Below are 12,283 nucleotides of genomic sequence, written 5' to 3'. Positions count from 1 at the left end.
TCTTGAACAGAACTGTTATTTTAAAAGCATGGGAACCGGTTAACTTTTTACTGCAGTGGGCTAAATGAGGGTCACGCAGAGTGTTTCTGGGTAGTCTTAAACAAATGTACTTGGAAACAAAAGTATACACCTCACACACATGGTTAGGGCCTTAATAAAAAGAAGACGCCTGTACCATGTCAGATACAGAGTTGAAATGTTTTACATTTTGAGTTTGCATCCCAATATTGCACTTTACATACATCACAGAAAACTGAAATATTCACACCCCTTGAAAGTATTCACACCCCTTGACTTTTTCCACATTTTGTTGTGTTACAGCCTGAATTTAAAATGTATTACATTTAGATTTTGTGTCACTTATCTACACACATTACCCCATAATGTCAAAGTGGAATTATGTTTAAAAAAAGAAGATATATATACAGTACCAGTTAAAAGTTTTGACATACCTACTCATTCAAGGGTTTTTCTTATTTAAAAAAATATTTTCTACATTGTAGAATACAGTGCCTTGCGAAAGTATTCGGCCCCCTTGAACTTTGCGACCTTTTGCCACATTTCAGGCTTCAAACATAAAGATATAAAACTGTATTTTTTTTGTGAAGAATCAACAACAAGTGGGACACAATCATGAAGTGGAACGACATTTATTGGATATTTCAAACTTTTTTAACAAATCAAAAACTGAAACATTGGGCGTGCAAAATTATTCAGCCCCTTTACTTTCAGTGCAGCAAACTCTCTCCAGAAGTTCAGTGAGGATCTATGAATGATCCAATGTTGACCTAAATGACTAATGATGATAAATATAATCCACCTGTGTGTAATCAAGTCTCCGTATAAATGCACCTGCACTGTGATAGTCTCAGAGGTCCGTTAAAAGCGCAGAGAGCATCATGAAGAACAAGGAACACACCAGGCAGGTCCGAGATACTGTTGTGAAGAAGTTTAAAGCCGGATTTGGATACAAAAAGATTTCCCAAGCTTTAAACATCCCAAGGAGCACTGTGCAAGCGATAATATTGAAATGGAAGGAGTATCAGACCACTGCAAATCTACCAAGACCTGGCCGTCCCTCTAAACTTTCAGCTCATACAAGGAGAAGACTGATCAGAGATGCAGCCAAGAGGCCCATGATCACTCTGGATGAACTGCAGAGATCTACAGCTGAGGTGGGAGACTCTTTCCATAGGACAACAATCAGTCGTATATTGCACAAATCTGGCCTTTATGGAAGAGTGGCAAGAAGAAAGCCATTTCTTAAAGATATCCATAAAAAGTGTTGTTTAAAGTTTGCCACAAGCCACCTGGGAGACACACCAAACATGTGGAAGAAGGTGCTCTGGTCAGATGAAACCAAAATGGAACTTTTTGGCAACAATGCAAAACGTTATGTTTGGCGTAAAAGCAACACAGCTCATCACCCTGAACACACCATCCCCACTGTCAAACATGGTGGTGGCAGCATCATGGTTTGGGCCTGCTTTTCTTCAGCAGGGACAGGGAAGATGGTTAAAATTGATGGGAAGATGGATGGAGCCAAATACAGGACCATTCTGGAAGAAAACCTGATGGAGTCTGCAAAAGACCTGAGACTGGGACGGAGATTTGTCTTCCAACAAGACAATGATCCAAAATACAAAGCAAAATCTACAATGGAATGGTTCAAAAATAAACATATTCAGGTGTTAGAATGGCCAAGTCAAAGTCCAGACATGAATCCAATCGAGAATCTGTGGAAAGAACTGAAAACTGCTGTTCACAAATGCTCTCCATCCAACCTCACTGAGCTCGAGCTGTTTTGCAAGGAGGAATGGGAAAACATTTCAGTCTCTCGATGTGCAAAACTGATAGAGACATACCCCAAGCGACTTACAGCTGTAATCGCAGCAAAAGGTGGCGCTACAAAGTATTAACTTAAGGGGGCTGAATAATTTTGCACGTCCAATTTTTCCGTTTTTGATTTGTTAAACAAGTTTGAAATATCCAATAAATGTCGTTCCACTTCATGATTGTGTCCCACTTGTTGTTGATTCTTCACAAAAAAATACAGTTTTATATCTTTATGTTTGAAGCCTGAAATGTGGGAAAAGGTCACAAAGTTCAAGGGGGCCGAATACTTTCGCAAGGCACTGTACCTCATGAAGCTGGTTGAGAGAATGCCATGAGTGTGTAAAGCTGTCAACAAGACAAAGGGTGGCTACTTTGAAGAATCTCAAATATAAAATATATTTTGATTTGTTTAACACTTTTTTGGTTACTACATGATTCCATATGTGTTATTTCATAGTTTTGAGGTCTTCACTGTTATTCTACAATGTAGAAATTAGTAAAGGTGTGTCCAAACTTTTGACTGGTACTGTACATATATATATTCTTTCCCACCTTAAACTTAGATGGAGATTGGTGACATGATTGAGATAAACAGGGGTACATACAACCACTGGGTTGTGGACATTGGACATGGAGAGATCATTAATGTGGATGTTTTTCTGGAAATGTATTTATGGTTCATTACAATGCCACAACTGGGGGAGAATGTAAACATAATCCGAAGTTAAATCTTAACAGTATAGTTTTGGACAGAACTGACTTCTGAACAGCATAGTAAAACTGACTTCTGAACAGCATAGTACAACTGACTTCTGAACAGCATAATAAAACTGACTTCTGAACAGCATAGTACAACTGACTTCTGAACAGCACAGTAAAACTGACTTCTGAACAGCATAATAAAACTGACTTCTGAACAGCATAGTTAAACTGACTTCTGAACAGCATAGTTAAACTGACTTCTGAACAAGAACGTTTGAGTCAGAACTTTTTAAACTTAATCAGCTTCAGCATTTGATGTTCTCTCTCTCTCTCTCTCTCTCTCTCTCTCTCTCTCTCTCTCTCAACACACACACTCCTTTTTCCCTTCTGTTTGTAGACGGACCTGCTTCTCCAACAGTAGCTCACCCAGCGGTTCCTGTAAAGGCACGTTACAATAGAGAAGTTAGAGGATTAGGCACAAGGCATGTTTACAGGTGGGCTTGGTGCACTGGCTTCTGGAGCAGTGGTGATAGTAGCAGTGGAAGTGGTGATAGTAGCAGTGGAAGTGGTGATAGTAGCAGTGGAAGTGGTGACAGTATCAGTGGAAGTGGTGTTCGTTTCAGTGGAAGTGGTGATAGTAGCAGTGGAAGTGGTGATAGTAGCAGTGGAAGTGGTGATAGTATGAGTGGAAGTGGTGATAGTATCAGTGGAAGTGGTGATAGTATCAGTGGAAGTGGTGATTGTATCAGTGGAAGTGGTGTAGTATCAGTAGAAGTGGTGATAATATGAGTGGAAGTGATGATAGTAGCAGTGGAAGTGGTGTTTGTAGCCATGTTAGAAAATAGGGTTATTGGCTGTCCCATGAGTCCATGGAGAAATGTCAGTAATGTCAGATGGTCTTCCATAGTTAAATTAATAAAATACAATATCAAAAGCCAATGTGGTTGTGTTGTCATTTTCCCCTCAAAGCAAACAGAAGTATTTGAATAATTGATTTTTAGGTTACTGTCACAACCTGGCCTTAGTTATCTGTGTTCTCTTTATTATTTTGGTTAGGCCAGGGTGTGACATGGGTGATTTATTGGGTTTCGTCTTGTCTAGGGGTTTGTTAGATTAGTGTTCAGTTTAGTTGTCTAGGTAAGTCTATGGTTGCCTGGAGTGGTTCTCAATCAGAGGCAGGTGTTTATCGTTGTCTCTGATTGGGAGCCATATTTAGGCAGCCATATTCTTTGGGTATTTTGTGGGTGATTGTTTCCTGTGTCAGTGTTTGTGCCACACGGGACTGTTTTGGGTTTTCATGTGTCTTGTTTTGTATATGTGTTCATGTTGAGATTTTCTTATTGAAAGAACCATGGACACTTACCATGCTGCATATTGGTCCTCCGATTCTTCTCGCCTCTCCTCTTCAGATGAAGAGGAGGAAAACCGTGACAGTTATGTATCAGGCTACTTTCTGTTCATTAGCTCTACATTGACTATTTTCATGTAAACTGTTACCAAATATTCTGTCAATGTATTAGTCCATTTGTACTTTTAAGGCTGGATTGTCTGACCCAGATTAAACCTACTCCTTGACTGAATAACAGGGTCAATGGGAAATATTTATTGAAAGCGATTCTTAGTCCAGATCTAGGCTTAATCTGGGTCTGTGAAAACCACCTTTAAATGTTCTGAACTTTTGTTTCTTGCATACAGTAGCATAAAAGGTTTTTGATGACATCAATGTTGTTACGTTCCCCAGCAAGAAAAACAAATAATGTGGCTCCAACGGAAGGGGAGGACTAACAAAGAGTCACTGACCATCAACCAAAACTAAACAGGTGTGGTTTTAGGAGGGGTTCTGAAAGACACTCATGGGGGATGTCCACTGAAAGTTGCCTAGCAACAACAACTGGAACCTAACAGACACCTACTGTGAGAGCCCACTAAATTCACCCAAGAAGAGGCCAAAGAAAAACCCACACCAAACTTAAAGACAGGAATCAAACCAAAAAGTTTAGCATAACAAAATCAGGGAAGATCAGATAAAGCAATGTTGTTTCTAGCCAACTGAAGGTGATGACTGTGCTGACTAACGAGGTGACGCACTACACGCTAAAGTCCAACCTCAAAACATAAATGGAAAAAACAAACAAGATGAAGATCTTTATCTACAGTAAATAAAGATGACAAATGTTAAGGTCCTGAGTCCCAAATCATGAGATATTCTGTTAAATGTTCTGTACAACAGGTTTTCAGATGACCAACAGGGTCATCTGGCTGTGTACGGTCATCAATGTGCCAGTGAGAATAAATAGCTCCTGATTAGTATTTTATGCATGTAGCCATGTTATATCTCTGAAAATGTTGAATATTACAAACCCCAAACAAGTCCTGAGAAGACTTGAGGACTGGCTTGATGTTAGATCACTGACTGAACATATGTACTGTCTACATGGCCCCCTCTATTGGCCAATCAAATGAGGTACATTGTATTGTGATTAATAACTGCTTTAGTCAGAGATGAGATAAGTAGGGGTGCTGAGACTGCTGCAGCACAACCCAGTCTCTCATTAAGGATGTACTATATGTACAAATTAGCACAATGTTTTTATGTACTATTAGCATAAACTCGTTGAACTACATTAATGCCAAGCCCCTTCTGAATCCCTTAACTCAATGCTCTCTGAGTTTGGGCTATTAGTACAAATAAACATAACTGCTTATTTTGGAGGTAGCTAGCTAGCTATTTTAAAGTGAAAGCGAGGTAAATTATTGAATAAGAAATTACCAATAATCTAGTAGTTTCTGTATTTCGGTCCGCATAATTCTAGACTATTATTTTATTTTAATGAGTTATGTAGTTTTTTCATAGTTTTGATGTCTTCACTAATTATTCTACAATGTAGAAAATAGTACAAATGAATAAAAACCCTGGAATGAGTATTGTAGGTGTGTCCAAACATTTGGCTGGTACTGTACATTACAAATAAAACAGACCATAATAAAACACAAAATACACATTCAAAAAAGTCTGCAATCAATCATTTAAGGTACTAGAATATCTAAATGCAGGGAATTATGTGTATTGTTCCACACATAACGGCCCAGAAAATAAATAACTCTGTGGCGACCAAAGAGATCTTCAGAGTTAAAATAAGATATTAAGCTTTAGTTTAGTAACATGAACAATTCTCAGGTCAATGAACTGCACAAATATGTATAGGGCATACATTCATTAGATGACAATAAAAGTCATACTCAATCGGTATGTTCCTGGTCAATTTTGAAGTTTTGTTATAGTTTGTACCGCAGACACGATTTTATTTATACCTCTACACAAAACATTTGCAAATGACCGTTCTGTAACGTTGACCTCTGATGAACAGGTCCCATATTTTTGGGCAACAGCGACGTTTGCTAGTAATGTTCGCAATCATGACTTAATTAGGACCCCTTAGTTAAGGCAGGTAGCCTAGTAGTTAGAGCGTTGGGACAGTAACCGAAAGGTTGCTAGATCGGATCCTCGAGCTGACGAGTTAAAAATCTGTCTTTCTGCCCCTGAACAAGGCAGTTAACCCACTGTTCCTAGGCTGTCATTGTAAATAACAATTTGTTCTTAACTGACTTGCTTATTTAAATTAAGGTAAAATAAAAAAAACTTAATGTCAAATAATGTTGGGATATGTTAATCTGTTCTTGACCTACAAATCATTAAAGTTTGGAGAAATTGCACCCAGGGGTATGGAATCGCACATATGTCTGATTCACCCCAAATATATTTTGTGCCAAGAACGTTTTTTTTTTAATGTAAATTTTATTTTAACAAGCCATGACGAGACATGGCTTGTTAAAATAGAAGATTGTCTAGGGTTGTATAGAGCTTCATGGCAAAAAATCCTTGAGATGTTTCTAGAAACTTGATTGGAGTGGTCCCACGGTTGACAGTGCACGCCAGAGCGAAAACCAAGCCATGAGGTCGAAGGAATTGTCTGTAGAGCTCTGAGACAGGATTGTGTCGAGGTACAGGTATGGGGAAGGGTACCAAATCATTTCTGCAGCCTTGAAAGTCCCCTAGAACACAGTGGCCTCCATCCTTCTTAAATGGAAGAAGTTTATGGTAGAGTGGTCAGACGGAAGCCACTCCTCAGTAAAAGGCACATGACAGCCCACTTGGAGTTTGCAAAAAGGTACCTAAAAAGACTCTCAGACCATTAGAAACAAGATTATCTGGTCTGATGAAACCAAGATTGAACTCTTTGGACTGAATGCCAGGCGTCACGTCTGGAGGAAACCTGGCACCATCTCTACGGTGAAGCAAGGTGGTGGCAGCATCACGCTGTGGGGATGTTTTTCAGCGGCAGGGACTGGGAGACCAGTCAGGATCGAGGGAAAGATGAATGTAGCAAAGTACAGAGTGATCCTTGAAGAAAACCTGCTCCAGAGTGCTCAGGACCTCAGACTGGGGTGAAGGTTCACCTTCCAACAGGGCAATAACCCTAAGCACACAGCCAAGACAATGCAGAAGTGGCTTCAGGACAAGTCTCTAAATGTCCTTGAGGTAGCCCAGCCGGAGCCCGGACTTGAAACAATCTAACATCCCTGGAGAGACCTAAAAATAGCTGTGCAGCGACACTCCCCATTCTACCTGACAGAGCTTTAGGGAATCTGCAGAGAAGAATGAGAGAAACTCCCTGAATACAGGTGTGGCAAGCCTGTAGCATCATACCCAAGAAGTCTCAAGGCTGTAATCACTGCCAAAGGTGCTTCAAGAAAGTACTGAGTAAAGCGTCTGAATATTTATGTAAATGTGATATTTTAAGGTTTTTATTTGTAATAAAATTGCAAAAAATTCTAAAAACCTGTTTTTTGCTTTGTCATCATGTGGTATTGTGATGTCATCATGTGGTATTGTGATGTCATCATGTGGTATTGTGTGTAGATTGATGAGGGCAGAAACAATTAATTCATTTTAGAATAAGGCTGTAATGTAAGAAAATGTGGAAAAAGTCAAGGGGTCTGAATACTTTCCTAAGGCACTGTAAGTAGATCTTTCCCCATTAGCCAAGATAACAGCTTATCTTGCAAAGCAATCCTACGGAGAGTCATATGAGAAATATAAGACATATTTTGCACATACTACACATGGTTAATATGTTTCAGTCTGTTTTCTGACGTTACACACCCAATGAACACAACCCACCTCTGCCCTGCCCTACGGTAGGACAGGTTGGAGGAGCTGCTGGGAGCTAGAGATGGAACTTGTGTGCTATGACTGGTGAGCACAATCACCCTCTATCTCTGTCTGAGGACTGAAGCTGGGTGGACAACATAACTAGAACCCTCCTGTTGCTTAAGTCAGAACTCACTGGCGGGGGGGAATCCGTCTAGGAATTGGTTCTCACTGAAGAAAAAACAACTGTGTGTCCAAAATGACATCATATTCCCTATATAGTGCACTAGTTTTGACCAGAGCCCTATGGGCCCTGAACAAAAGTAGTGCACTATAAAGGGAATAGGATTCAATTTAAAGACAAACACTCTGCACTTCTTTCTTGTTTACTTTTACAGAGCTCAAGTCGATAATTTATAGTTTATTTTGGATGACTTTAGCTGGTCTACAGTATACAGTCTTGTAATGGTAAGGTGACTTTAGCTGGTCTACAGTATACAGTCTTGTAATGGTAGGATGACTTCAGCTGGTCTATAGTACACAGACTTGTAATGGTAGGATGACTTCAGCTGGTCTATAGTACACAGACTTGTAATGGTAGGATGACTTTAGCTGGTCTATAGTATACAGTCTAGCTGGTCTATAGTATACAGACTTGTAATGGTAGGATGACTTTAGCTGGTCTATTTGATCATATCTAAACAAAGCGTTCAGCCGTAGCTACACGTAGTCGTCAGGTGTATGGTTTTGTTGTTTGGGGGGATTGGTATAGCTTACTGCCCTCACTGCTTGTAGGTCATTTTATTGAGAAACAAACATTCAAAACCAGAGGTAGAGCTGGTTGCAAACGCGCTTGGGTCTCAAAGAGTTAAGTTGAATAACAGGATGTTGGTTTGGATCTTGTAATATAAGGGCAAGTGTTTTTTTCACCTCGCACAATCAACAGTGAGACGTTCACATGCAAAACATGGCTCTTCCCGCTCCCACAGTAAGTACTGCTACTGATCTTTCACTAATACTAATTACTATTAATCAACAGTACCATAAAAGGTGTGTGTGTGTGGACATGTTTAACTATAATTGCGGGGACCAGAATAGTAAACAAACAATTTGACCAAGCTGGGGACATTTTACCAGTCCCCACAAGGAAAAAGGCAATTTATTGGGGGATTAGGGTTAGAATTAGGGTTAGGGGTGAGAGAAAATATTTTAGCCAAACAGGACTGTGTGTGTGTGTGTGTGTGTGTGTATGTGGGGGAGGGGGTTACATAATTAAACATTCTCTTACCCACCTTATTCTTAAATGCAGTTTGGTGACATGATTGAGATCAACAGAGGTCGATACAAACACTGGGCCCTGTACATTGGAAATGAAAAGCTCATCCATTTGGTAGTTCAAGGTATGATGTTTGTCTATAAATGTATTTGTGGTAGCCTATATTCCAATTCCATAATTGGGGCAGGGTGTAAACATAATCTGAAGTCAAATGTTAACAGCAGAGTACTGGCCCAATGCTCTAACCACTAGACTACCTGCTACCCCTAACAGCAGAGTACTGGCCCAATGCTCTAACCACTAGGCTACCTGCTACCCCTAACAGCAGAGTACTGGCCCAATGCTCTAACCACTAGGCTACCTGCTACCCCTAACAGCAGAGTACTGGCCCAATGCTCTAACCACTAGGCTACCTGCTTCCCCTAACAGCAGAGTACTGGCCCAATGCTCTAACAACTAGGCTACCTGCTGCCCCTAACAGCAGAGTACTGGCCCAATGCTCTAACCACTAGGCTACCTGCTTCCCCTAACAGCAGAGTACTGGCCCAATGCTCTAACAACTAGGCTACCTGCTGCCCCTAACAGCAGAGTACTGGCCCAATGCTCTAACCACTAGGCTACCTGCCGCCCCTAACAGCAGAGTACTGGCCCAATGCTCTAACCACTAGGCTACCTGCTGCCCCTAACAGCAGAGTAAAACTGATATCAACATGGTCCATAGTCAGAACTTTTTAACATATTCAATCAGCTACAGCATCTGCTGTGCTCTCTCTGTCTTTATTTCTCTTATCATCAAAACACACAATTACTCCTCCATGTGCACACTATGGTGGAACATTACTACCCCTCAATATATATACGTTATGCTTGCAAGCTGGTTTAGTATGTTTCCCTCTGACACATGTCTGAAATCATTTCTGGGCTTGAGGCCAACAACTGATGAGAGTAAACTCATCTTGGGCCACATCTTGTTTTTTCGATGCGCTTAAACATTCTTCACAGCAAATCATATCAAATTGTATTTGTCACATGCGCCTAATACAACAGGTGTCGACCTTACAGTGAAATGCTTACTTACAAGCCCTTAACCAACAATGCCGTTTTAAGAAAAAAAGTTTTCAGAAAGTGTTTACTAAAATTAACTGAAGTAAAAAAATATATAAAATAAAATACAAAATAAATAAGAAATAAAATGAAAATAACAAATAATTAAGGAGCAACAATAAAAATAACAGTAGCGAGGCTATATACAGGGGGTACCGGTACAGAGTCAATATGTGTGGCCACAGGTTAGTCGAGGTAATTGAGGTAATATGTACATAGCTAAATATGTAAATAGCTAATAAACGGAGAGTAGCAGCAGCGTAAAAATGGGTGCGGGGGGACAATGCAAATAGTCCGGGTAGCCATTTGATTAGCTGTTTAGGAGTCTTATGGCTCTTGGTAGAAGCTGTTATGAAGCCTATTGGTTCTAGACTTGGTGCTTCGGTACCGCTTGCCGTGCGGTAGCAGAGAGAACAGTCTACGACTAGGGTGGCTGGAGTCTTTGACAATTTTTAGGGCCTTCCTTTGACACCGCCTGGTATAGAGGTCCTGGATGGCAGAAAGCTTGGCCCCAGTGATCTATTGGGCCGTACGCACTACCCTCTGTAGTGCCTTGTGGTCGGAGGTCGAGTAGTTGCCATACCAGACGGTGATGCAACCAGTCAAGATGCTCTCGATTGTGCAGCTGTAGAACATTTTGAGGATCTTAAGACCCATGCCAAATCTTTTCAGTCTCCTGGGGGGGAATAGGTGTTGTCCTGCCCTGTTCACGACTGTCTTGGTGTGTTTTGACAATGATAGTTTGTTAGTGATGTGGACACCAAGGAACTTGAAGCTCTCAACCTGCTCCACTACAGCCCTGTCGATGAGAATCAGGACGTGCTTGGTCCTCCTTTTCTTGTCGTCCACAATCATCTCCTTTGTCTTGATAACGTTGAGGGAGAGGTTGCTATCCTGGCACCACACTGCCTGGTCTCTGACCTCCTCCCTATAGTCTGTCTCGTCGTTGTCGGAGATCAGGCAGTGTGGACACTGTTGTGTCGTCAGCAGACATAAGGATGGTGTTGAAGTCGTGCTTTGTCATGCAGTCATTGGTGAACAGGGAGTAGGATCCAGTTGCAGAGGGAGGTGTTTAGTCCCTAGGCCATGACAGTATAATGAGAGAATATTCTAATTAATGCTTCATGAGATGCACTCCATATTCATTTGTTTTTTGTTTGTCTTTCTCCTTATAGGCAGATGACTTCCTGAATAATTTCATAGAAGGTTGCTGCCTGTTTGTTGGACTGGCTGCTGGTGCTGCTTCTACAGATGCTGCAGCAAGCACACTTAGTAAATAGGTTTCTTGGGAGTCCATTGAGAATGTCATTGACGTAACACTTTGTTCATAGCCTAATGAATAAAATACAGAGACCAACGTGGTTGTGTGGTCATTTTTCCTTCAAAGTAAACAGAATATTAAATTAAGATACTTGCCTTGATTAACCTTTTACTGCAGTGGGCTAAATCAGGCCACACAGAGTGTTTCTTGGTAGTCTTAAACAAATCTACTTAGACACAAATATACACTTCACACACATGGTTATGTACTTTAAAAAAGAAGACACCTTTACCATGTCAGATATAGAGATGAAATGTATTACATTGAGTTTGCATCCCAATATTAGTCTTTATATACATCACATAAGACTGAAATATGATAAAAACCTTTTGACATCAAAACACTGGCTGTTTAAAAAAATATATATATCCAGTTGAAGTCGGAAGATTACATACACCTTAGCCAAATACATTTAAACTCAGTTTTTCACAATTCCTGAAATGTAATCCTAGTAAAAAGTCCCTGTCATAGGTCAGATAGGATCACCACTTTATTTTAAGAATGTGAAATGGCAAACTAATAGTAGAGAGAATGATTTATTTCAGCTTTTATTTATTTCACCACATTCCCAGTGGGTCAGAAGTTTACATACACTCAATTAGTATTTTGTAGCATTGCCTTTAAATTGTTTAACTTGGGTCAAAAGTTTTGGGTAGCCTTCCACAAGCTTCCCACAATAAGTTGTGTGAATTTTGGCCCATTCCTCCTGAAGAGCTGGTGTAACTTAGTCAGGTTGGTAGGCCTTTTCAGTTCTGCCCACAAATTTTCTATGGGATTGTGGTCAGGGCTTTGTGATGGTCACTCCAATACCTTGACTTTGTTGTCCTTAGGCCATTTTGCCACAACTTTCAAAGTATGCCTAGGGTTATTGTCCATTTGGAAGCTTTTAACT

At 40.4% G+C, this 12,283-nt stretch overlaps 1 long non-coding RNA gene across 1 annotated transcript; it reads left to right on the top strand.

Annotated features, from left to right (window-relative positions):
* Positions 1-8,596: 8,596 nt before the first annotated feature.
* LOC116353032 (uncharacterized) lies at positions 8,597-11,427 on the top strand. The gene is made up of 3 exons (XR_004202319.1): positions 8,597-8,678; positions 9,000-9,090; positions 11,246-11,427. It is a non-coding gene; the product is annotated as an uncharacterized LOC116353032 (long non-coding RNA).
* Positions 11,428-12,283: the final 856 nt, after the last annotated feature.

Source organism: Oncorhynchus kisutch, linkage group LG13 (assembly GCF_002021735.2).
Source record: "Oncorhynchus kisutch isolate 150728-3 linkage group LG13, Okis_V2, whole genome shotgun sequence".
Taxonomy (NCBI): Eukaryota; Metazoa; Chordata; class Actinopteri; order Salmoniformes; family Salmonidae; genus Oncorhynchus; species Oncorhynchus kisutch.
This window is presented reverse-complemented; position numbering and strand designations above follow the sequence as displayed.